General features: G+C 35.8%; 1 protein-coding gene across 3 annotated transcripts in view; it reads left to right on the top strand.

Moving 5' to 3' along the window:
- The window catches only part of SYT4 (synaptotagmin 4), a 234,883-nt gene that overhangs the window by 29,318 nt on the left and 177,582 nt on the right, over positions 1-27,983 (top strand). For 2 of the 3 annotated variants that reach the window (XM_036418807.2, XM_045574429.1), the window contains exons 1-2: positions 2,854-2,973; positions 15,749-15,869. The gene's annotated coding sequence lies outside the window, so the exon portion shown is untranslated. Of the gene's footprint in view, positions 1-2,853; positions 2,974-15,748; positions 15,870-27,983 lie in introns of those variants that run through there. The other variant, XM_045574428.1, reaches the window with a different exon arrangement.

Raw genomic sequence — 27,983 nt, 5'->3', positions numbered from 1 at the left:
TCCACTGAGATGACTACAGTATACCTCTACTTATTCGATGGTGTAAACTTATCTCTCTTGGAAACAACTGCTTAGGGATTCTGGTTGTTTCCCCTCACCCCCCCTCCCCCCCGCCAAGAAAGTTGACAAAAAGAGGGTTACTAGTTCCTGTCATTGCACCTGGGTCTTGAGTCTCTGATTGATACTCATTTCCCACCTATGCTACCCATTCTAGATTTCTCTCATCCTATCTAGTGTCTTCTCTGATCTAGGTGACTTGATGGGTAGGATGGTTCAGAGTCATCACTGAGGCACCTGAGTGACTGGACACATGTGCCTTTAAATGAAACCTCACAAGATTTGTGGGCTACAACTATAGCAGTGAAAAAGAGAAATAGCCCTCGATGGTTTGGCTCAGTGGATAGAGTGGCAGCCTATGTACCGAAGGGTCCCAGGTTCTATTCTGGTCAAGGACACAGGCTCAGGTTGCAGGCTCAATCCCTAGTGGGGTGTGTGCAGGCGGCAGCCAATTGGTGATTCTCATCATTGATGTTTCTATCTTTCCCTCTCCCTTCCTCTGTGAAATCAACAAAAATACATAAAAAAGAAAGAAAGAAAGAAAAAGAACCCTAACTGATTTGGCTCCATGGATAGAGCATTGGCCTGCGAACTGAAATGTCCCAGGTTCAATTCCAGTCAAGGGTGGTCAAAGGTATATACCTTGATTGCAGGCCCATCCCCAGTAGGACATGTACAGGAGGCTGCTGATCCATGTTTCTCTCTCATGGATGTTTTTAATTCTATCCATTTCCTTTCTTCAATAAAATATATATTTTAAAAAAGAAATATTCATAGCTTTATGCTACATCAGAAAATAAGAAAGGCCTAAAATAAATGTTCTAAGATTCCACTGTAAGAAAACATAAAAAGGGGAGAAAATTATATTCCAAGTAATTAGAGATGATGAAATAATGGACAGAAATGGAACTTATTGAAATAAAAAGATATAAATAGAGAAAATCAATGTAACTGAAGATGGTTCTTTGGAAAGATGAACAGATATACTTCTATTATTCCATTTGCTAAGATAATGAAGCAATAGAATTACATAGCTATAAGTATTTTTTTCTAAGAGAAGGTAAGCCGAATTAAAAAAAAAAAAGCAAAATACCCAAAACTCTTCTTGAAACTTATGAAAACTAGGGTGCTAACATCACATTTTTTATAACCCAAACCATCAGTTTTTCTGCCTCTTCAAATGACCTTTTATATGTGGGAGGTGTTTGGAATTTGGGATTGCTCTTTCCAAAACTATTTTGTTATTTTGACTTCCCTTGTAGGCAGGATCACTTTTTTTTTTTTTAACACCTTTTTCATTTAGTGTCTTGGTCACCGAAGATTTAAGTGCCATTCTCTAAATTATGACTTAGAATCATATCAGGATATAAACTAAGTTTAAATTAACAAAGAAAATAAAATATCAGGAAGGATTGCCAAAAATTCTCTATAAACATTTTCCCAAAAATTCAGCAGTCTTTGAAATTTAAGTATCACTCTATTTTTTATTAGCTTTTATATAAGGATGGGTAAAAGTCGGTCTACAGTTGTTTGCAAGGATAATAATACAAGAATGAACTCTGTGCTTTGTGTACTCATAACTATAAACCTACTTTGCCCCACCCTGTACACCTAAAAGGTCTCTAGAATGATGAAACAAAGATATTATTAATGTTTTAAGTCAAGAAATATAGGAGGGTCTTAAAAAGCAAACTTACTTTTCAGAATAGTTTATATTTTCAGAAAAGTTGAGCATACAGTACAGAATTCCCATATAATACCCTACCCTTACCCTGCACACCGTTTCTCCTATTAGCAACACCTTTTCTTAGTATGGAACATTTCTTACATTTAATAAACCAATATTCACATATTTTTCCAGACCAAGGTCCACCTTTCTTTCAGATTTCCTTTTTCTTTTTATGTAATGTCTTTTTTCTGCTCCCGGATACCAGATTACATTAAGTGTCAGATCTTTTCAGGCTCTTGCTGACTGTGACACTTTCTCACAGTTTTATTGTGTTAATGACATTGGCGGTTTTGAGATATTTTGATTGGGTATATTTATTGGAGTTTGTTTTGATGTTTTGTTTTAAATTACTATTAAACTGGGCTAATGGTTGGTGGGGGAGGATCACAGAGGTAAAATGACATTTTTGTCACATTATATGAAGGGGAAAAACTATCTACATCGTGTTGACCTTGATCACATGGCTGCAGGAGTGCTTGTCAGGTTTCCCCACTATGATGTTACGCTCTCCTTTCCACATGGTGCTCTACAAGGAACTCCCTATTCTCTGCTCACACTTAAGGAGTGGGGAGTTATGTTCACATTTCTTTAGGATATAGTATATTCAACATTTACTTGGAAATTTTCTGCATGGGTTATTTGGCTCTTCTCATCCATTTATTGAATTTACACATTTTTTTTTTTTTAATGAAAACTGCCACAAATGGGGGAAAAAAGACTTTTGTGTAAATTGCATGATTTTATTTAAACAGTGTACAAAGGGAGTTCTTAATAATGTTAATAAGCATTTTCTCTGTAAATGAAGCAATTTAAGAAATGGAAGAAATAGATATCAGTTTGTATCAGAACACAATGTTATTTTCCAAAGTTGTTTTTTTTTGTTTGTTTGTTTTTTGTTTTTTTAGGATTAACCCTCTTATCTTGAAACTGAATCCCAACTGCTCACAGAATTCCCCTAAACTAGGGGTGTCGAACTCAATCAGAGAAGGGGCCAAAATCTAAAATCCAGCCTAAATCGCGGGCCGAATGGTCTACTGAACAGTCATAAACTGTCATTGTGATGGAAACGCAGCGGAGGAGTGCAGTGATGACAGCGCGGTGTGGGCCACATTGCAAGGCCTGGCGGGACGGATTTGGCCCGCGGGCCTTGTGTTTGACACGTGTGCCCTAAACCAACAATCACCAAGGTATGCCAAAGTGAATACAAGTATTTTCTTGTTAAGTAGGGGGCCTGATCCCAGGAATGCTTGGACAGGCAAGCAGGCTAAAGGTGCTGAGAAGCCTTTTGGAGGCACTCAGGATTTCTTATTTATTTTGTCTTTTGTTTTGTTGTGGTTGTTTGTTTTCAGAAAACACTGCCTCTGAAGTCCATGTTTGTGATAATCATTCATTCAGTTCTCAAAATCACAGCTGCATTACTCAAAGGCTCTGACTATGTAGAACTGCGGACCCTTTGGATTGTTCAACTCCACTCTTTCCTTAGATTAAAAAAAACAAAAACAAAAACAAAAACAAAACAGGAACAATATTAGATTTCTTATAGTTCCTCTTCATGTTTGATAAAAAATAAAAGGAAGTGACACCAATTAAAATATTCCAGTCTATTTTTGTCATAAAGCTCACCCTCTTTTAATGTAAGCTTTGCTCCAGTAGCTTTTTTTTTTTTTTTTTTTTTTTTTTTTTTTTTAATAAAAGGAGATGAGAAAAAATGGTGAGAAGTTGAAGCAATGGCTATACTCTTTTAAGGAAATGAGAGCATGATGAGCACTGGATGTCATCTTCTCTTAAATAACTTTCTTAAAACTCTCTTTTATCCATCCCCAACTATTGTTCTCCCACGATGTTGTACTTAAATCTCCTCTGAAAGCATGAATTAGACAAATAGAGTGAGTTACCCATTGTTGGCTCTTCTAACTTTATGCTTACTCATCTGGGATTGTGCTAAGCTCTAGGTAGACACTCAAAACATTTTATTATTATTATTTTTATGTTGTTGTTATCATTACAGACACAGCTGCTGGTTTTGACAAAAATGACTCAGTCCAACCAACCAAGTCTACTTCAGTTTATTTGATCTCCAGCTACAGCCCAGAGAGTGACTTCGCAAAGAAAGAAAAAGATATCCAACTGGACTTTCAGGTGAGTGGGACACTAAAGGGCCGGTGATGAGACCAGTGTGTGTCCAGCTGTTCCAAAAGTCATGTTCAAGTCAGGGGCCAAGTTTTTTATGTTAGTTTATTTTATTCTTTATTGTTGAAAGTATTACATATGTCTCTTTTCTCCCCCCATTGACCTCTCCCTGCCTGCTCCTGCCCCCCAGCACAGACCCTCACCCCCTATTGTCTGTGTCCATTGGTTATGCTTATATGCATGCATATAAGTCCTTTGGTTGATCTCTTACCCACCACCCTCACCCTCTCCTTCATTCCTTTTGGGGTTTGTTGGTCTGTTAGATACTTCTCTATCTCTGGACTATAGATAGAAGATAAAGATAAAGATACTTCTTTATCTTCTATCTATAAAAAATAGATCCAAAATATCCATTAAATTGAATTTAGTGTTTTCTTTGTATTGTTAGTTCCTTCCAGTGAGGTTCAAGGACTCCTGTCTTCCTCATCCTCCATTAATCAAGAATTACAGTCATTTCCATCTTCTGTTGCAGTCTCACTCGGAGGTCATAGACCAATAGGGATGTTATCTCGGGAAAAAAAAACTTAAAGTTCACTGGGCTCCGAAGGAAGCCACCTCACCCCCAATCCAAAGGAGAGAGAACAAATGAGCCTTTGTTCCAGCAAATTACTGTGACCAAGTGGTTCCTGCCTTAGTCCCCTCTTCCATTTAGAAAATATGACCTCAATTTGTTACCAATTGGAGTTACAGGCTGGAACCTTAGTTTTTCTCATCAACACACACACAAAAATAGATCTTAAGGTCTATGAAAATGAAAGTAAAGCAAGCAATAATTTATTGACAACAACAAGAATGTACTTAAAGAGAGTAAAGCAAGAAAGGGCATAGAATAAGCAACAGGATGGCTAGCCTGGGCTGCCTTGGCTCACTGGGAAGTCAGAGAAAAGGGGGCCTTGGAGACACATGTAGGGGGTTAGCCCTGATGAGCGGCCATTGCCCATTGCTTCCTTGTTGCAAGCCTCATGGGGCTCCTTAGAGATTGGGAAATATGTGTCTGTGGGGGAGTGACAAAGTATGAAGGAAGAACATGCCCAGTTCTTTGTCCTGAGCATATTTATTGCTCCCTTGCAGGTGGAAATATTAGGGGAGGTCTTAAGAAAGAATCTTAATAGAATATTCATCAGCTTTCTAGGTATACTTTTTTAGGGTCATGGTCTCCACTGATTGGTCAGTGCCAGGGCAGGGCATCATTAATCAATGTAGATGGTACTGGTTTGGTTGTTTATCTGGGCCTGTAGTTGAAATACAACTGAGGTCTGGATGTTATATTTAGGGAGAAAAGGGTCAGGAGGTGGGAGGTTTAAACCACCTGACCAGCAATATGAAAGATGAGGGGTCTCCCATGACCAATGATACGCTAGGGGAGGATAGGTTACCCTGGAAGCGAGGTTCTTTTTCCCCGTTTTGCCCCTTGCTAGACATCCAGGGCTTTCTGACTTGGTGTTTCAGTACCTGGCCCATAGTTCTTGCTCTGCTCATGTCTAACAAACTTGGCCCCTGACTTGAACATGACTTTTGGAACAGCTGGACACACACTGGTCTCATCACCGGCCCTTTAGTGTCCCACTCACCTGCAAGTCCAGTTGGATATCTTTCTCTTTCTTTGCGAAGTCACTCTCTGGGCTGTAGCTGGAGATCAAATAAACTGAAGTAGACTTGGTTGGTTGGACTGAGTCATTTTTGTCAAAACCAGCAGCTGTGTCTCTTCCCAGCATTTTCCCTTTTCAATTTCTTTCTTTCTGCTTCTTTGAACTATATCAGTAGTTAGTAATGTCTTGGTGAGTTCTATTACCATTTTGCTTTATTTTCCAATGTTCTTCCCCTAATTGTGCCTACGAAGGCTTTGCTTCCAATCACCTTTCAGTTCCTTCAATTCTTGGGACCTTGAAAGCAGGGAGTTTTTCAGTCTGTCAACACGCCTTACCAGTAAGGGGATTGTTGTGGTTGCATTTCATTCAAATTTAAAATGGGCCTCTTAGGAACAGACAAAGGTGGGGGCCTGACTATGAGGAAAAGCTAACAGGTAAATGCTAGTGGGATTTCAGACATAGGCTCCACAAATCAGTCCTACTTAATTGTTCCCATCTGAAACCCTTCATTAGAGATCCATTCCTCTGCTTTACAAAGCTGTCCACTTGTTGAAATGCTATTTGCCCCAATTTTGATTGGTTCCACCTCAATGTGAATGTCTTTAACATAGTATTTCCCCGAAGCATATTTTAATGGTGGAGAGGGACTATTTCTTAGAGGTAGCTGTGTACCTGAGGCACTTGGGGAAACTTTCTGAGAAATGAGATAAATAGAGCAGAATAGAGTAGCTGGGAAGTCTGGAAAATAAAATTCAAGGTTTCCAGGGAGAATGACCATGCATCTTCCTGTTGTTTAACTTCTCTTGCCTGATCCTCCATGAGGGCAGCAACAATGCTTCAGATTTGCCCAGCCAACATGGCTTAGTGGTCTGGCTTGAGCCAAGAGATCATGATTTGATTCTGGGTGAGAGCACATGCCCAGGTTGTGGGCTCAATCCCCAGTGGGGGCTATGCAGGAGGCAGCTGGTCAATGATTCTCTGTCATTGATGTTTCCATCTCTATTCCTTCCTCTATGGAATCAATAAAAAAATGTTTAAAAAAAAAGACATGATATTACTTTCCACTTAATCATATTTAAGAGTGGAACTGGTATTTTGCAAATTACCTTGGAATTAAGGACTCTAGACTTTTCTCCTTGTAACCTACCTGAGGAACCATATTCTAGGCATTTTAAATTTCAAGTTAACAAGTGATTTCTAGAAGGTACCAAATGTTTCTTGGTTCTGTATTGCTGTGCAGGTATTATAGGTTGCTTACTCCAGTTTCTCTTTTCGTTCATGTATTCTTCTTCATGCAGTGGCTTCCCTTTATCTTGCTCAGTCTATCCAAGGTTTTAATTCTTTACCTTAGAAATGAGCAATTATTTGATTTACTAAACCTTTATATGAATTTTGACCTAAATCTATTAATCCTCAAAGGGAGCATTTATGGATTTTCAATTTAACTTAAAAAGTCTCCTAAATCAATACCTAAATGACTCAAATATTCCTTGCTATCATTAATCACTGAGGTTTTTTGTGTTTCCCTTTATAAGAGTTAACTGATTCATATTCTTTGACATTTTCCAAGCAAGAACTGCCATTTTTGAATTCATTACTGGAGTCCTTAGCTAAATACTTTCCTCTTGTGAATTCTGACCCTTCACAGTTCAACTTTCTCCAGCACATAATTGCAAACTCTACATGGCTCCCTTCTGATTGTGACTTTTAAAAATTGCCTCTGTTCATTTTTCTGCCTTTTCTTTTCAATAAGGCCCCATGAGGGTCCTCTAATTTTTTGGAGCTTTGTTGGATTTCAATCTGTTAGGATGAGCAGAAAATAGGAGGGAAAGTGACTCCAACTTTGAGGAAATGACTGAAAGCAACCTCTTTCCAAATGTGGTCTTACCTTTCATTTCTCACCTACACCTGGGCACACAGGCACCCTGAGATCAACAAGAGATCTACTCAAGAACCATTGATAAGGTCATGACCCTCCCCTTCACCTGCTCCTCCATGCTGCTCCCACATAGACAGCCTTCAGGGCAAGTGGGGAGCACTGGAGAGGCTGCTAAACTCCAAAAGCTTCTACTCTGAGAGCAAAACCTTTAGTGCATTTCATAATTCACTGGCTGTATTTAAGGTTTGCCTAACATGCTGAGTCATTCTTCTTACATTGTCCAAGAAATAACACCTGATTCACCCGTAAATCTCTTCTTTTGGAGGGACTGTGTTTTATCTCTGGATGACTAGGGGTGAATTCCTCATAGAGAAATTCAGGGACTTGTAAAAGGGCAGACTGATTTTGGATAGGGAACATTTTAATGTCATAGTCACTCTAATGTATTTATTCAGAAACTGTGCTTGAGCACCAATTATGCAAATGCATTTGCCAAGCAGGGTGGTCTAGTTGGCTACAAAGGGGAATCAAGGGATTGATGCCATAACTCCTTGGTGGGCATTCACATCAGCAGTGTCCAGACTAGTTGCTCCTAGGATATTATTCTAGGATAAACATATCCACTGCTTTTTTGGTTTCTATTATCCTGTTAAGAAGTAGGCCTTTAGTGTCAAGTCATTTCTTACTGAATGTTTTTAAGATCTTGTTGGTAATTTTGGTAATTTATTATGGTGGTTTGAAATATCATATTTTCTAGCACTCAGTGTTGTATTATGGGTGACTTCTAATATGTCTTGCAAACCCTAAATGCTCATTTAGCTATGTTTGATTTCCTGCTTAGCCACCAACTTATTAAATTTTAGAAACTGCATTGATCATTTCTAAAAATTCTACTTGATGCTGATTCAAATCCAGCTATTTTTGTTGTTGGTTGCAGTTGTTAGTATGTTGTTTTGTGTCTTCATTTTCTTCTCTGATAATTTTAAGCAAACACAAATTATTACCAATGATTGTACTATCTGAAATGGCCTAGAGCCTGATATTGCTATTTATTTACTCTATAGATCCTCAGACCTGTTAGATTATTTTCTGGTATGTTTCATCATTTAATATTTTAGAGTTAGAATTCACTAGGATATAACTTTCTCAGTAGCAAATTTTACCTTAATTTATTGGTTAAATAGATATGAAAGAAATATAAATTGGGTGTTCAGTTCTCAGGGTAGGGTTTTTTTGTTTTTTGTTTTTTTTCCTTTATGAATTTGAAACTATTTTTGTAATTTCTTTCTGCAGATTTTCCCCTATTTATTCATTCTCTTAGTGTTTACACCTTTGACATTTCAGCCTTATTCATGGGCCATACCAATTTCACCTTGCTCAGTTGAGTACCTATAAGATCTTTTAAATGCCAGCCTCTTGGTTTTTACATCCTGCCACCTCTTCTCTCCTCTTTCTCTCCCTTTTCCTACACAATCAAGGCAGTTAAAAGCATCAGTATCAACTCACCTCTCTCATGTTCAATTTCTCATATCCTATCTTATAAAATCCTAATATGCAAACTGACCCAATGGCGGAATGACCAGTCGCTATGTCGTGCTGCACTGACCACCAGGGGCCAGCTGCTCAATGCAGGAGCTGCCCCTTGGTGGTCAATGCACTCCCACAGCAGGAGCACTGCTCAGTCAGAACCCTGGCTCCTGGCTGGCGAGTGCAGTAGAAGTGATGGGAACCTCTCCCGCCTCTCCATTGCAGGTGGGTGGCAAGGAGCAAGGGGTCCTGGACTGCTAGAGCCCCGGACTGCAAAAGGGATGTCTCACTGCTGGTTTAAGTCGGCAGGTGGACATCCCTGTGGGGATCCCGGACTCCGAGAGGGCACAGGCTGGTCTGAGGAATGCCCCCCACCCCAGTGCACGGATGTCATGCACTGGGCTTCTAGTATATATAAGTATGTGTGTGTTTGTGTATATAAATATATACTTTAGATAAAGTATATATATATATTTACACACACACACAAATATATAAATACTCACATACAGATATATATACACACATACATACATATATTTGCTATGCTTAAAATTCTTTAATAGAATCCTGGAAATAAATATGACAAAATATAAGCAGTTTTAATCAATAAGAAGGACAATTTCCTCTCTTAACTATATGTCTGTTTCTTTCTTCCCCTCACTATATAGTTATATTTCACATATATAGATATGCACATATATTTATTATATATTTATCTATTGTTTATTGCTAAATAATATAAATTAAATGATGAAATTATTTTAAAATAGAGTAATAAAATATTATAGGAATTTGGTTAAATGTCACAAGAAATCCAATTATACTATGCTATAAATTATATACAATGTACTGTATAATTTAATAAAGATCAATATTGAAGAAAATATTAATAGGACATAAAATGATACAAGTTTGATTTCTAAGTACAAACATTGACTAAAGATTTTAATGAACAACATGCATGAAAGTTAATCCAAAATTTCACTGCAACCTGCCTAGGAATAAATTAATTTACTTGGTATGTATCACTAAAATTATTTTTCAATCTAATAGAGTGATAATTGAATTCCTCATTTCTAATCTGAGGTAGGGGAAATACTACCTCTACAACATAATTAGTTATCTAGTTAAATACATCGTGCTTTTTTTGTAGGAATAATTTGCTTTTAAATTCATGCTGAGAAGCAACCAGCTTCTCTTTATCATAATATAATTTAACAAAATGTAGCATTCCTTCTCCATCAAATTAAAGCAATTTAGAAAATTGAAGAGTCTCTGGGTCTTGGCTCTTCAATCATCTTTCATTGTTGCTCTCTGCTGGGAAAAAAAAAAAACTAACTGGAAAAAATCTCTAATGGCTTAATTTTTTTTCATATAACTAAGCCAGGGAAATAATGCCCTTAAAGATGATAATGATTCGGAGACTCTTGCCAGCAATACTTATTTACACCACCTTTGCTGGGTCAAGCCAGACCCTCCCAGGCTCTCACTGGGCAAATTTACAGCTAGAGATAATCATCACAAATAAAATGTTTAGACTTGCATTAAGACATCTATAATATTGACCAAGATGTCTCTCTTACTCATTCCTTTCATTCTTCCTCATTCTTTCTCACTCCCTATCAACCTCCTTCTCTCTCATTTTTCTCCCCCATATTCATAAACACAGACCACCAATCAGTGGCATCATTACACAAAGAGAACAGAATCACTTTCATATTAGACATTAACCCAATGAAGAGGTGTTCCATCATTCCATAATGAACAATAATACATATTCTCTGAATCTCTGGTTTTAAGTGAATAAAAATGCATTTGATAAATGTATTTGAAATCACAAAATTTAAGTAATATTAAAAAGTTCTGCATGCTTAATGATAGCATTGTAAGGAATTTGTAAAAGAAAATTATAAAGACATTAGAGGAAGGAAAATAAACTGATTTTGGTTATAAAAAATAATTTTAATGTATTCTTTCTGAACCATATTTGGAATTATGATCTTTGGATGATTATGGAAGATGCAAAATCTCATGTTATTTATATTTTAACATAAAAAGAATAAAATCACAAATTTTCTGGACACAAAGAAAAGTGACTTCTTGCATGATTTCACTAGGGAGGTACCACTACTGTGAGAAATATGGTCGTTGGTTTATGCCTGTGTTTGCTTTATCGTTATAGGAAAATGTTTACAATATACTATATGCAATTTTCACCTATGATATAGTCTGGATAATATTTTTTACAAAGTCATATGTAATTAAGAATAAGTATAAATTGATTTAACTCATAACTTCAAAGCTTTGAATCTTTGTATCAATAGAATATGTCATTTTTCTGTATTATAAATTTTAGGTAAAGTTGATCTGTTCTGTATAATTGTTCACTCCTTTAACTTTTTAGTTATAAAAAATTCAACACATAAATAAAAATTAAGAAAATAAGCCCAGTGTAGCTAATCCCCACATATAGCACTCCTCACTTTATCTCTGCTTCTAACCAAGTTTCACCTCCAAATGGATTATTTTGAAATTCCCTGCACCATATAATTTCATCACTAAATATTCTCTCATGATCTCTAAAAGAAAACAACTCAAACATAATCACAGTACCTGTAATATTTCATTCTGTACTTAAGTGTATTTATATTGATACAGACAGATACATTGACTTATTAACCATTTAAATACTACTAAAAATCAACACACCATAATTTTTTACTAAATCCCTAATAAAAAATTTTCCCTAATCAGTAGAGCAGTATAAACAAAGCATCATTTATGGGTAGAAATTCTCATATTTCACTAGACATTTCCAATTTTTTCACCCAAACACCTGCCTGGTTCATGTGCCTACCAGTAGTGAATGAGAGTACCCATCTGTCGTGATGATTTCTAATACCAATAGTGACCAATGTCTTCATCCCTGAGAACTGAAAGGATCTGAAATGGTATTGCAGCTTTCCTTTGCATTTGCATTCTTGCCATTGAAATAAATCGCATTTCCCAGTGGGTTACTTTGGTTTTCTAATAATTGAATTGCCTAGTCATATTTCTTATGTTTTCCTAATATGACATTTGTCTTATCATTTTACTTATATCCTAGTTAAAAGTATTGCAATATTTTTTTTCCAGTGGGTAGCTTGTCTCTTTGCTATGTTTGTTGTTATGTGTTGAACAACAACCACAACAAAAATTAACTTTGAATCATTAAAAAATGAGCATCTTTTCATTTATGGTTGACACTCAACCACTGAATTATGCTGGTTGGGCAGAATTCACTATCTTCGCTTATAAAGGACCATAGCAAAGAATAAATAAAAGTGTAATTATTTTTATAGTGGTTAAATGTATAATGTTAAATATACACCCTGAAACATTTTTAAGTGTATAGTTCAGTAGTGTTAAGTATATTCACAATATTGAGCAACAGATTTCTAGAACTTTCTCATTTTTGCAACACTGAAACTCTAACCTACTAAACACTAATTTCTCCTTCTTCCTTTCCCTCAGTTCTTGGCAATCTAATTTCTATTTTTTCCTTTTTATAACCTTGACCAATTTAGATGCTTAGAGTGAAATCATGTATTATTTGTTCTTTTGTGACTGGCTTATCACGTAGCATAATGTCTTAAAATTCATTCATGTTGTTGCATGTGACAATATTTCCCTCTCTTTGAAGGCCGAATAACTTTTTTTTATTACAGGTATATACCACTATTTAAAATCAATTTATCTGTTAATGAACATTTGGATTACTTCCACTTTTGGAATAGTGTGAATAATGCTGCAATGAACATGGGATGAAAATATATCTTCAAGGTCTTGCTTTGGAAATCTACCCAGATATAGGATTGTTAGATATTAGCTTTTTAAGAAACTCCTATGTTTTCTAACATACCTCTTTACATTCCCACCACCAACCTCCAATAAAAGATTAATTAAAAGGTAAAAATGCCTTACCATGTATTAACATATATTTTTAAATTATAATAGTTCAAATGGGATGACACTTCTAAAATGATCAGGAATATCAGTAGTATTAGAAATGGCATAATAATGACAACAGTCTCTGAACTATTTAGAAATTTTATACTACATTTCTAAACATGAATATGTTTTTGATTTTTAAAAAAGTTAAGAATGACTGCAATTAAGTGAAAGTGCTATACATCATAACAAATGATTCTAGACCTGAATGGTGCTAGGAAGTAAATTTAGTCTTAAGTGTTTTTACATCCATTGTAAGAAAATAAATTACTTAAGCATCTAGCTTAATAGGTCAGGTAAAGAGTAATATATCACAGGTAAGGACAACTTAGTTATAGCCTTCCCATCAGTGTGATGCTGCTCTCCCCGCCCCCCTTTTTTTTGTATCTGCTTTTCATTTTTATTTACTTTAGACATATTCACTCCTCGTAATTTTCTAGCCTCATCTAATGGAATTTACCTAAAAAGTTCTCTGCTCTCTTTCCATTTCGTCATTCATATCATCTTTTGCAGTCCAACTAAATATGCCTCCCTTTATGAATTATTCTTCAACAATAATCAGGTTATGGTAAAAGATTTATAGCATGGACTAATCCCAATGTATATTTAAAAATCAGTACTTAATTATGTCCACTCTAATTATATGTATGGCATCTCTAATTAGTTTAGTAGTTCTTCCACAGCCTTATCCTGATGGTTTCCTTGCACAGGTTATAAAGTGATTGGCAAAGAGTCTACTTTTAGAGAAGTACTAATGCATTTGTGATATGTCAATGATAATATTTTTCTAGATATGGAAAAAGAGATGGTGAATTGTACCAAAGGTCAGAAATAAAGCAATGGTTTTGTCCAAAGTCCAGAGAATTTATAATATTTCCAGATAAGCTATATCTATTTTTCCATTACTTGAACAAATTTCATTATCATTTGATGTTTCTTTGGGCCCTTCTGTTATCACGCAGGCTGTGATTCCATTGTATTTATTTTTCCACTTTATAGGATTTAATCTATCAAACATCTTGTTGTGCTAAAGGATGTTCAGTTATACTTTAAAACAAGAGCTAGGGTAGCCACCATTTGCAATTTTAAAATTATTTCTTCTTTCTCTACCATTCTTCCTTCCATCTTTTCCCCTCTCTCCTACTGATTAGCAAAACATTCCAAAAACACAGAAAATTCCAATTAATGTTTTGGGGAGAGCTGCATCCCCATTCATACACAAAAGATAATAGAGGGCACATATGAACAAGCATTCAGAAACAACCTGTTAATGGTCAGATAAGTACATTTAACAATGCTGCTCTCCTGAGCTAAGAAATGGCTGTTAGATAGTAATCTGGATAGATTGCCTGCTTGTCAAATCAAGGATTTTAGTTTTGTAATAAAGATAAGGGGACAATGCAGGATTTCCCTATGATGAGGTTAAATTAAGCTTTTTCTAAAGATTTTTATACTTCAAAGTGTCAAATAAAAAAATATGGAATTAAGTAAGAAGAGACAATACAAATGGGTTATGGCAAGAGGAGAGAATGGTATTTGCCACTGTGGGGAGACACTATCTCAGTAGGAAGAATACTTTGATCATAAATATTCTCAAGGATCTCAAAGGTTCAGCAGAAAAGAGAGAGGAGAGGTGTGAATGAGTCTACGAAGAATTGGACGTGGAAAAGTGGGATGAAAGGGGTGATCCACAGTTGGTCAAGAAATGTTTTACTTGATGGCAAGTGGGTTAGATTCATGATAAGTAAATTTCAAGTGTCTGGAAACAAGCTAAAATTTGATCAAACCAAGGTAGCAGGTATGTTGTCCAGGTTGGTCAGTAGGTACACACAATTCAGCTAACCATTTATGAAGCAAAGAATGGGAACTGGAGAGTCTTTGACCTTCTCAGGGTAAATAAAGGAAGCGTCCATAGTGTTGTTTAAGCAATATGGGAAGGATGGTTCCTTATTTTAAACTGTTTTTAGAACACAAAGAGATGGGGGAATATTTTTTTAAATGTTCATTGTATTTCAGGATCACAGGACTTGGATCAAGTTCAGGATTGTCAATTGCTTGAATATTGCAATTACCTGACAATTCTGAGACCTATACATAAATGGACAGCCCATATATGACAATAAAACTGACTCATGTTCTCAATAGAAACCAGGTAAGAAGACAAACCATACAGTGTAGCAATTGACCCACAATAATCAGGATTTGGTCAATGACCACACATTTCTTTATCATTTGCCTCTGGTCTCAACTCAGGACCAACCAGAGAAAGCCAATTAATCTCCTCACACCAATCACCTAGGACACTGTATCTCCAGCTTCCCTAAAACAATAATCTCTAATTAGAGCATTCCTGAATATTTCCCTTGTCTTTGTTGTTGTTATTTAATATATTTTATTGATTTTAGAGAGGAAGGGATATGTGTGTGTGTGTATATATATATATATATATATATATATATATATATATATAAACATCCATGATGAGAGAATCATTGGTCAGCTGTCTCCTGCATACCCCACACAGGGGATCAAGCCTGTAACCTGGGCACATGTTTTGAGTTGGAATCAAACCATAACCTCTTGGTTCATAGGTGGATGCTCAACCACTGAGCAACAATGGCAGGGCACTTCCCTTGCTTTTATCATAGATATTTCTCATTCCCCTGCCTACCTTTAAGTATCTTCACCAAACGCAAGTGCTAATCTGATGCCCTTGCTATCACAAGCTCTGAGTAAATTGCCCCAGATTGTTCTTATGTGGGTGATATTTGTTAATGTCCATAGTTTTCCTGGAGACACGATCTGCACAGCTTGTCAACACAGACCCCAGCCTTCAACCATGAGAGGTATCCAAAAGGTCACTTGTGCCTCGCTGCTCATGACTTCAAGAGTCCACACCAATGTGGTAAGTGCTGCTTTGAGTGTCTCTGCTATTTATCCTTAGTATGTTACTCCAGTTTTGTTATTGGGTCCCATTGGCTGTCATCTTTGGTGGAAACAAAGACATTCCTTTTGGTGCTTCTATTCTCTTTTGTGCTTGTTTTGTGTTGAGCTGTCTGAAAGTATTGATTATCATAGGAGAATCAAGGGCATAGGTGCTATCAGCCCATGGTTCAAGCTGACCTCAAGACTGTATATTTTTAAAGCATTTACTTGTTTGCTAGTTACCTTTCTTTCTTTTTCCTTTTTTCTTCTCATTCTTTTAAATTAAGGTATTATATGTGTACATACCTTACCAATCCTCACCCCACCGCCACTTCCATACATGCCTTCCCTACCCAGAGTTTTCGTCCATTGATTCTTTAAGATTTTTCATGTTTGAAAATTATAATTCTGAATATTTAGACATGAAGAGAAATTATTAGGTATGTGTATATTAACACAGTTTCATAGATTATAAAAGTCTTATTCAAAATTGGCAGAATTGAAACAGAATCTCTTCAAATTTTAATTTCACTTTCTGTTATAGACACATGAGGGCATTTACTTTAAGTCTTTTAAGTCATCTCTACAAAAAAAAACAATCTTGACAGTTATGTGGACAGCTACTTATTTACTTTGAGGCAAGAAATTGTTATCATCCTTGTCATACCCTAAATATCCTTTAAAATAGCCCATCTCCCTTCTGTCTTGTGTCATATTACTTGAAACCACACACACAGCATCCTTGATACCCATCATTACCATTTCATTCCTTTTAGTTTGACAGAGGTTTTGGTTATGTCTCACCTTGAATGAAAAATATGATCACATGAAGCATATGATGGAAGCTTATTAAGTGTTGGTACATTCAACCACATCATTGACATTTACCTTGAATGACAAGTGGTCAAATTACACAGTGTAATACTACTCAGCCATAAAACAGAAGGAAATATTGCTTTTTGCAACAGCATGGATGGATCTGGAGAGTATTATGCTAAGTGAAATAAGCCAGTCAGAGAAAGACAAGTCCCATATGATTTTACTTTTATGTTAATCTAATGAACAAAATAAACACTCATAGATACAGAGAACAGACTGACAGCTGTCAGAAGGTAAAGAGACTGGGTGGCTGGGTGGAAAGGTGACAAGATTTAGTAAAAACAAAACAAAACAAACAAACAAACAAAACCCTCATAGACAAAAACACTAGAGGGAAAGGAAGGTGGAGGAAGTGTAAGAGGTTAAAGGGGATAAATGGTGACTTCGGGTGGTGAACATACAATATAATATACAGAGGATATATTCTAGAATTGTACACCTGAATCTATATAATTTTATTAACCAATGTCACCCCAATACATTCAATAAATTTTTTAAATTGCAAAGTAAAAAGGTAGGGCTGGGATGAGACAGTTGAGTTCTTTGACTTTTCTCATGCTTTCAGAGTTTAGTGAAGTTGTTAAAATTATCTTCCTGCCAGCAAATTCCTTGTGGTCACGGCCACCCAAGAAACACCACTCAGTGGCATTTTCTCTGTGCTTCTGGATCCCTGTGAATGTGGGTATTATTGTTGTGCTGTTTCTATTGTCATTTTGTTTTATTTTAGCCTGTCTCTCACCGTCCTTATCCAGATGCCTTTATGTCTTTCTCAGTCATAATCCATTAGGTCCTGACATCCTTCAATGTCCCATTTAAGTTGGCAAATAGAGGATGACACTTTCATCATTAACATATAAAACACACTGGTGCTTGGTAGAGTGGCCACAATAACAAATGGGTGTTTGATGCCTGAGATATTTGAACAAGAACAGTTCATTTACATTAACAAATGATAGTCTCCCAAGTTCTAATTTAGCGCAACCAGGCCTAAGGAAATCAGAAAAGGAAGGAGAGAAATAGCTTGCGCGAGAATAATAGGAGAGACTTCATTCAGTGGGAAGTTAAGCAGGGCCTGAATTAGTAATGTTAAACACACTGGATAATTATGCATTAAAGGTAAATCAATAAAGTGGCAGAAAGCAAATAACATGGTGAGTGCTGGTGGGATAATAGTTATTGTTCTGGACCATTTAAGTGCAGTGCAGTTGAGGGAGAACTTTGCGAATTCAGAAGGTGTTTTTGGTTTTGAGGTTATTTTTAAGGAAAGGTACTTTTATGTTTTTTCCCCTCAAAATTAAGTGATGATTCCCATTTTGCAAGAGAAATTGGGTAAGGTCATGAAAAGTGATTCATATACAAGTTTAAGACCTTCCCCTTCTCCATGAAAATGTCCTTCTTCTACCCATTTTGTGTGTGTGTGTGTGTTTGCAAACTATGTATCAGGGTCATAAAAGTGAGTGGTAAGAGAACTTAAGAGTATGCTTTATGCTCAGATACTCATCTCTCACTTAAAACAATCTAGGAAAATAGGTATTGTATTCATTCCCATTTTAGAAACCAAGACTTGCAAAGCTTGAGGCATGCAAAACCTAAGTATCATCCACAGTTTGCAAAAGATTGAGCCAGAATTACCACTGTTTAGTCTGTCCTCAATAAATAATTAATTAATAAGTAAATAAACGTTCACTGCTAGGATTTGAGTTGGGCACTGAGTGTCGGTGGGGTAAGAGAGTGATTCCAATTTGCTTCATTCTATCACCACCCAAATAAGTCTCCCCATACTTATAAGCAGAGGATGAGGTTAAGAGCAGAGTCTGGAGCTAGACTACATAAGTAACGCCCAGCTCTTTTGCACACTAGCTATGTGAATCAGAGGAAGTTTACTTCATCTCTCTGTGTCTCAGTTTTCTGAGCTATAAAATGAGATAATATTGGTGACCACCTAATAGGATCATTGTGAGGATTAAATTTGTTCATATATTAAAATAATTACAAACAAATGCTTATATATGTTTGCTATTATTCCTTTTTCTTAGACAACTACAAATAGAAAACATATTTGTAGCTGATGAAATGCTTTATGATGTATCCTACTTCAATTAACATCTTATATTACTCTTGCACATATAAGTTTTGTATAATGTCTAAGACTTTCAAGGGTTATGAGAAATAGGTTGTCTTATACTTCATAGTCCTTCAAAAATTTGATCATGAAAACATTGTAGGCACTTTTAAAATGTAATTGGTTCTATATACTTTATATTTATGAACATTAATAATTGAAGTACCTGATGTCACATGTACCAAAGACATAGATTTTGGCATGAAAAGATTAAATCAGTATGATGGAGAGCATGATACAAAATGGACTAGATTTGACCTTCAACTTTGATACATGTTTTTAGACTATCAGTTCTACTTTTAGCTTTCTTGCTTCCATTATGGTAATAGTGGTGCAAAATGAATAGGGCTATTGTAAATTTGGAATGACTTTTATACATAGGCAAGAGTGTCATAAATGTTAGCTATTATCATTTGTGGTGGCTTTTTCCTCCCTTAAATTTCCACAGGTTAGACAGTTGGATGGTTTAAGGGAGGAAACATAATTTTCCATCTACCTCTCTGAGTTCTTAGCTGAGACTCCTGTAATAAAGGACAGATTTACAGGAGAAAAATAGGAGTTTATTAATATCTGTACCTCATGTATACTTGGTACATATGTGGGGTAGAATGAGTAACAACCTGAGATGCCTTAGAATTCAGACTTTAACAGCATCTTAATAAGGAAAGGGGAGGAGAGATATAGGTGCCTTAGGGTAGAGTAAATAATTACTAGGAAAAACAAATGGGCCCTTTGAATAATAGATGGGAACTGTGATAATTTCTGAGAAGGTTTGTCTGGGTGTGATATCACAGTTTCTAGAGTCCTCTCTAGCGAGGACTCTATCTTCCCTGATGGATATAACTTCTTGGGAAGGGATTTATGATGATTATTTTCCTGTTGGAGGACCTATCTTTAAGCAGATAAGGGGAGTTCAGAGAAAATCTCTTTCTCTCCTTTTGCTGTTTTTCAAGTGCCTACAGCTCAAAATAATCAATCAACACAAAGCTGCATGTATTGTGGTGGCATCTTCTGCTACCCTTCAACAAGGTAAGCCCTTCTTCTAGCTTTCATCTTGAAATTCATATCACTTACATATCCTTTGTGAATTCTACTAGAACATGTTCACGTACTTAGGGGAAACCACCAAGATATAACTACTCATGCACAGTAATACACACTCTAGCATCAGTTATTCTATGTCACCTTAGAAACCTAAGGCCCATTCACTCTGCATGTCTATACCTTTATGTTGAATTAAATTGATCTTTTGTTCACTTTCACTATCTTTCTTTCATAGAGGGAAATATTTTCTAAAATAGTGAATAAGAGGATATCTGAAGGATAAGTCACAGCCAACTGGTTAAAATTAGAATGAAAAAAAAATACTCAAGGCAGCTAATTCACATGTGCCAAAGGCCTTTGGATGAAGACAAAAGTACAAAAGGAACTGAAGTTGATAGAGAGGGCTGACACGGATAAATAACATCATAGTTCAAGATGATATTGTTTAGATTGCATCAACATTTTAAATTTACAAAGTGCTATATGACACAGTGGTACAAATAGCAAACTGAACAAGAGATAAAAACCTAAAAATATTTGCAACCATTATGTTCAGTGGAGGGTTATTTATTTATTTATTTATTTATTTTACTATTGACAGAGCTCTTACAAGGACATGTTACATTTTTTTATTAATACTATTTTTAAGCCTGGTCTGTGTTTTCCATTGGTTGAGCATCTGCCTATGAACCAGGAGGTTACAGTCAGGGCACATGCCCAGGTTGTAGGCTCAATCCCTATTAGGGGGTATGCAGAAGGCAGCCTATCAATGATTCTCTCTAATCATTGATGTTTATATCTCACTCTTCCTCTCCAGTTCTTTCTGAAATCAATAAAATATATACATATATTTCAAAAAGATGATTGTATGCCTTTTAAAAAGATCTTATATTCTCTTAACATGGGCCTTACCTGTGTCTTTTCTTCTTAACATATTCTTAAGGACTTTATAATTTCTGTAGCTGCTTCAAAACAGGTTTTTTGGAGAGTAGATTTTGATTTCTAGGTGGGTACTTTGTATTACAATAGCAATATAGTAACAATATTTGTACATTTGTATTGTATTCAATTTCATTATCCTGAGAAATTCTAACATTTAAAAAAAAATCAGGCTTTACAAGTATGACTTTAAACTCAATATGTGTGAACATATGTGTGCCAATATTTATAACAATTATTTATTTTTATTATTTTACTGTACTTACTCTTTGAATACCAACAAGTTTATTTTTAAAATTAGATTAAGTTTCCTTAAAATTCATATAAAAAATCAAGACATGTATATTATAAATAAAAATTCCAAGGGAAGTTTTACTATGCTGAATGTCAGTCAAGCCACTTACATTAAAATCAATTTGGCATTGGTTAGGAACACAAAAATAAGTCATGATAAGTAATATATAATATCTGCATTATATACTTCTGGTAATAAATGTTGATGTTATTAAACCCAAAATTCTCATTAATATTAAATAGAAAACCTATTCAAAATGTTAAATATATATTACTGCAGTTATCAAATAAATATTTATATAATGATGAGTAGAAGTCAACATTCAGAAGGATATGTAGAGAAGATAACCTAGAATTTTGGAATCACTTTTTCTCTAGAAGCATTGTATTAAATCTTAAAGAGATTCTTACATAAAAATTTAAGGTGATTATCAAGGTTTCTAGAAATGAATGAAGGTGACAAAAGAGTCAACTAAGACAGGACTTGTTTAAAACATATTTTGTGTCCAGACCTGAAAGAATGCAATCTACTAAAAAATGGAAACCAGAAGTTCATAGCCAGGCCAGAAGACCAGCTCTCAATCATTTTGCAATCTATAAAACTAAATTACAGTGCATTTGGCTTCCTGGAACTTTATTCTAGAGTCCAATAAAGCATTGACTATCTTTATTCCTTCTTCTTCTAACCCTCAACTGATATATCTACCACAATCACATCTAGGTTATTTTAAATTCCAGGTCAACTTCTTGTCCCCTTACATGTGAATGAGGCACTGGGATAGAAACAGGTACTAATCCTATATAATAATCCTATATAATAAAGATATAATATGCAAATTGACCATCACTCCAGTACACAAGATGGCCACCCCCATGTGGCCAAAGATGGCAGCCCCCATGTGGACACATGATGGCCACCACAAGATGGCCAGCAGGGGAGGGAAATTAGAAGGAACCAGGCCTGCAGGGGAGGGCAGTTGGGGGTATCAGAACAGCAGGGGAGGGCAGTTGGGAGGGACCAAGTCTGCAGGGGAGGGCAGTTAGGGGTGACCAGACTGCAAGGGAGGATAGTTGGTGGTGGGGGCAGGCCTATAGGGGAGGGCAGTTGGGGGTGACCATGCCCACAGGTAAGGGCAGTTAGGGGCAATTGGGCCAGCAGGGGAGCATCAATCAGACAGGCAGGGAGTGGGTAAGGGGTAATAAGGCTGGCAGGCAGAAGCAGTTAGGGACAATCAGGCAGGCAGGCAGGCTAGAGGTTAGGAACCAGCAGTCCTGAATTCTGAGAGAGATGTCCAATTTCTCTGAGGGGTCCCAGATTGGAGAGGATGCAGGCTAGTCTGAGGGACACTCCTCCACCCCCATGCACAGGGCCTCTAGTAATGATTTTGTGCACAGGGCCTCTAGTAATGATCATATATGTATTAATTCCCAATCCTAGGGAATTAGCATCATTTCTTGTATTGCTTAATCTTCCTATCTTGCAAGAGGCAGCAGTGAAAATGAAGATGAATTGGAGAGTTATGTCTGGATTTAGACAGCCTATGGCCACTATTAGAAACACTATTCAATGTACTAGATTAATATATTACACTTAATACTCTTCTGAATTTCTACCAGTAATAACTTGACCACATTGTGCTCAACCTTTCTACATTATCCCCTGTGATTTCCATTTATCATAAAATTTAATAAGGGCAGAGTCACTGTCTTACTATTAACATTAGTCATAGACTGCTTCCAATACATGTATTTTCTGCCAGAAATGAATAATCTGCACACTCTCTACTTACTAAATTAATTAAGCTGAAAATTCAGTTTGATCAAAAGGATACTTGCTCAATGTTAATTGACTTACTAAATTTCAGTTTTTAATGATCTGGGGGGAAATTTTTTGATGCATTGAAATTTCTGCATAATTAAATAGCAAATAGATTTCTAAACTGTTATAGGATACATAGAATTTTAAATAATCTTAAATACTAAGATTTCTTTAACACCATCGTTCACAGATGAGTATTGGTGGGGGAAGGATGGGATTTCAATTTGCTTAATTCTTATATTACTTAATATATCTTATATTAATATCTTATATTCCATGCACGTATAAGGCTTTAATGTAGTTTCATAAACTGAAAGGTGCTTAGGTATTTACACATTGCTTATTCATGTTTATGTTGGTTTCTGTATATGTGTATTCTGTTCTTTGGAATAGTGGGAAAAATTGTGAACAGAGAACAATTTATCTCTAGGGCTCTTCTCCCAAGAATTTTTTCAGACTTATTTTCTCTTTGTTCTCTGGAGATATTCTAGTGACCATAATAGAGTCAGTCATTCACAGGATTCTTTTCTACAAGGAGTTTTTATTTTCATTTTTATCCTGGTTGTTTAGATGGAAATTATCTAATCACTCTAACTGAGGACTCCTAACTGCAGTTGATTTAAATTACCCTTCCTTCCCTTCCTCTCTCTATAAAAATCAATAAAAATTATCTTTGGGTGAGGATTTAAACACACACACACACACACACACACAAGACACCTGTGCTCCACTTATCTCTCCCTCCCTCTCTCTAAACCCCTGACAACCTCTGGTCTTTCCACTGTCTCTTTACTTTTTTTATTTTTGCTAATGTTATATACAGCAAACATTCATCATACAGCATGTAGCCATTTCAAATTGTCTTTTTTCACTTTGCAGTATTTCATCTTAATCTATGTATTTTTGTGGCTTGGTAACTTATTTGTAACACCTGAATAAGTTAATAATTTTAGAGTTCCTTCAAGTAAAATGAGTGTATATACAAATAAAAACAACCAAAAAAACCTAACAACTCCAATGTAACACCACCAAAGTTTGAACTCAAACTTTTTTCTATCCTTTGACAAAATTCCTAGGCTAAGAGGATATGAGGGGGGGGGGGGGGAATCAAATCATCAAAAATGTTAGGATTTTAGGATCCTGGCTCTGTAGTTCCTATATGTGATAATTAGTAGGCTTACTAAATGAAGCCATTGAATTCATAGAGTAAGTGCTTGTGGAAATGGGTAAACATGCACCACGGAAATCTGACCAAAATAGTAAATCCTTAGGTGCCCAGTGGGAGTCTCAGGTGTGAATGCAACTGTTAAGACTTATAAGATGTAGGGGAGATAATTCCCACACATCCTCATTACATCTTTATGTGGCCAAATACAAAAGACACATGTGGCATTAAAGAATAGCATTGGATTACATGATAAACACCAATAGCAAAAGTGGATTTCTTGCAAGAGCAAAATTGCATTGCCCCTAGCATCTAGTGACAAATGTTTTGCCATTAGTCTGATAAATAGGAAACAAAAGAAGCAGTTAACTCGCACCTGGCAAGTATAATATTTCACTCTTACCAGCATGCTCTAGTGTTCCTCATACAACTAGGCAAAGAGAAAGAAGGGCATTGTGTCAATTGGGCTGATTGATTTTGACTGTTGAGGAAAAAAATGGGATTCTGCAAAAACAGTATTACCAAAGAGAAGTTAGAAGTGGAACTTAGGAAACCTATTACAGCATATAGTGACAAAGTTAATGGAAGACTAACAAGTAATGCTAATCCATACAGTTACTTGTTAGGTGTGAGGGCATATTTGAAGGTATTAATGACCAGAAGGAAACTCAAGGAAGACTTCATGTAAGCTCATAAGAGTCTATTTCTCAATCCCAGTGTTCATTCGCATATTTGATTAGTTTGCAAAAAGCTATTGAGATGCATATAAATGTGAATTTTTTTTCTGTATAGTCTACTTCAATAAAAATGTTTTGAGTAAATAGAAGACTCAGCAAACTAATATAGGCAAGATCATATCCATCAGAAGTAAAGGTTTTTGTCACTCCATTAGTTAATCGCTCCTGATCAGCTGAGGTGCTGAAAGCAAATAGTAATCAAATGGGAATGGAGAGCAAGTGCCAAGAATATTAGTGTTGCTATTGTGCCAGAGTTATAGAAGCTAAGACTGCAGCATCCTTTCTACCCCCTTTTGTTATCACATTTATTTAATCATTCATAGTGATTTTGCTTTGCTTTCCTATCATTTTTGGTCACTATATTTTTATAAAGTGTTGTGTTCTTTATTACTTTGATCCTTTAGTCAATATTTTCCAAAGCATCAGGAGAAGATTAGGATAGATGAGTGTGCCATACTCCCAAACCCTGGATGTAAGAATTGGGTGAGGCAACCTGTAACTTGAGTTAGTCTCTTTGAGGAAGTATTAAGTATGTTCTTGATTAGAAGAGGGAAAGTGGCAGAAAGAAGAGGTAAACTTGTGTACATGGAGAAAGAAAAGTACCTGTGGATGATGGGAAGGCAAATTAATTGTAATGACCATTTGCCATTTTTTTAATTAGATAGAATAATCCTTCTTCCTATTTGGAAAAAACCCTCAATTGTGTTCGCTATTGGTGGAAAAGAAAGTCTGACTAACTATTAAAACACTAGTATCTGTAAAAAGGTAATTATTTATTTCCCATTCTGAGAAAGATGGTGAGGAAAGATGACGAGGTCATCAAAAATGTTATGCCCCTACCCAGGACTTTGATTTTGGGGTTGATAATGAAAACCTAAAAGATTAAACTTTACACTGGGTTAATGCCAAGGTAGAGGAGTGTCAGGTATATGTAGAGGGCATTCTAGTCACTTAGTTCCTGCTGGTTTTTTGTTTTGTTTTTTTTTTCTTTTTTTTTTCTTTTTGCTTCTTGTTCTTCCAAGTTTGTCTTAGATATTGTTTTCCAAGTCTACTACTACATGTGTTAGTTATTGCTGTGAGTATCTTATATTTTTCCAGTCTATTTTTATTGTATCACTTTCAGCAACTAGAGTCAGTTTCTGAGGCTCATAGTCAAAAACCTTGACCAATACCTGTGTCTTATCTGAACTGATGACTATAATAAGTTTTGAAGGCAGATGTTGCCAACCAAAATTTACAGATGAGAAAATGGAGTCTTGGAGAGTAGAATGGACTTGAGATTATATTTGTTATAAGAGGCAGACAAAGAATTTTAGCCTTTATCTTTCCAACTTTAGTTTCCCATTTTAACCAATATGTGAGACCACCTTAAGAGTAGGAAGGTCTGTCTAGTTCTTTGTCCAGGATACTCAAGAATTTGGAAGAAAATCAAGTGGCCCTCCTTCTTAAATATAGGGAACATAATATGTAGCTTCAAGTTGCAATACTGAATCATCATCAATGTTTTCTGCCAAGGCCTGAGGTAGGAACTCAAATGCTAGATTAAATAATTTGTTTCAGCCTCTGGATGCTGACTCCCCCTGATTCGCATTCAAAATTAATTTATAAATACTGAGAATGGGCTGAGCAAAATCACTCAAGCAAAATCACTCCAATGACTCAGCTCCCCATGATCCTTTCACTCCCTAGAAACAGCTCAGTATTAGGATGTAATTAGGTCTACTGTGCAGCAAGTATGTGAGCCCTTCTCCTCCAGAAGAATGTAAATCCCTTGATTATAGATATAATATCTTCCCATATCTCTGTAATTTTTGTAATAGACCTAGAATAATTTATATATGAAAACTTGGTATATAAAAACTTGCTAATAACATATGTGTATCAAGATGATCCATATTTAGAACTAACAATATGGGAATCCAGGCAAATAGATGATGGGATTAAAAAAAAAACCCAGCATATGTGGCCCATACAATATATACATGATAAGATGACATATTTATAGGAGAATTTTTTGAGAGTTAATTTATGTGTACTATATTTGAAGCCTCTAGTTTCTTAGAAGGTTTTCCCCTCTCTCCCTGATGGATGTCTAATTAGTATGCTTTAAATTTAGAAAGCATGAATTAATTGCTGAAAATATGTCTTGGGAGAATTGGTACTAAAAAAAGTTTCATCTGAAATAATAAGATTTGCAGATGAATTGTGAAAAGATGCTCAGGCAGCCCCTTTGCTCACTGTCCTGACAAAAGCAATGCCGTGCATTATTTTGTTATTAATTCCCTTTCAGGAAAGAAGTTAAAAAATTATAATGGGAAGAAACAAAAGCCGGTAAACATAGCAACTCCTATGGCATTTTCCTCTTTTGTGTCTTAGCTGTCTCACCTAGTCTGGAAAGATGCCCCAAGAGGGCTTGCCGGTTTTGAAAACAAAAATAACTTCTCTCTGGTGCCTGGTATCTAAGCCACTTCCTTACACTCCAATTAGGTTTGCCATAATCTCATCTATGTTCCTAGGCACCACTGTAGTCTGATAATATTGGAGTTTTGTATAAAAAATATAATGTAAATGTTATTTCACATCCTTTTATTAATTTGTGAATTCTTCCATTTTCCATCAACTTATATATCATTCATCAAATAATTTAGTGCCTCCTAAGGGCACTTTATGTACTGGGGATACTGTGGTAAATATAGTATTCCTCACTTGAGACTTATCTGTGAAAACAGACATTAGATAGATAATGGCATAGATAAACATATGTAGTGGGACACTGATATTCCCTCATCTACTGTGTGAATATGAAAAGACAAAGTAATTCCTTGGTTTATTCTATAACCATTATGATATTTCATATACATCCTTCTCCCACAGTCTTGGGAGAGAAAAAATAAATGTTCAACATAATTTGAAGCTTATTATTATTCACTCACTTAAATGGTATCTTCTGTTGGATAAAATTTTCCATCTCTCAAATAATCTCATAGTGCTCTTTCCAAGATGCAATTTACAGGAATGAAGGTGGAAAATGAAGGTGGAAAATGTATGGTTTGGGCAACCTCATGTCCTTGGCAATAGGGTTAAATTATATTATG

The sequence above is a fragment of the Pipistrellus kuhlii genome, unplaced genomic scaffold, assembly GCF_014108245.1.
Source record: "Pipistrellus kuhlii isolate mPipKuh1 unplaced genomic scaffold, mPipKuh1.p scaffold_m20_p_6, whole genome shotgun sequence".
Lineage (NCBI taxonomy): Eukaryota > Metazoa > Chordata > Mammalia > Chiroptera > Vespertilionidae > Pipistrellus > Pipistrellus kuhlii.
Note: the sequence above shows the minus strand (reverse complement) of the source record. Positions and strands in the feature narration are given on the sequence as shown.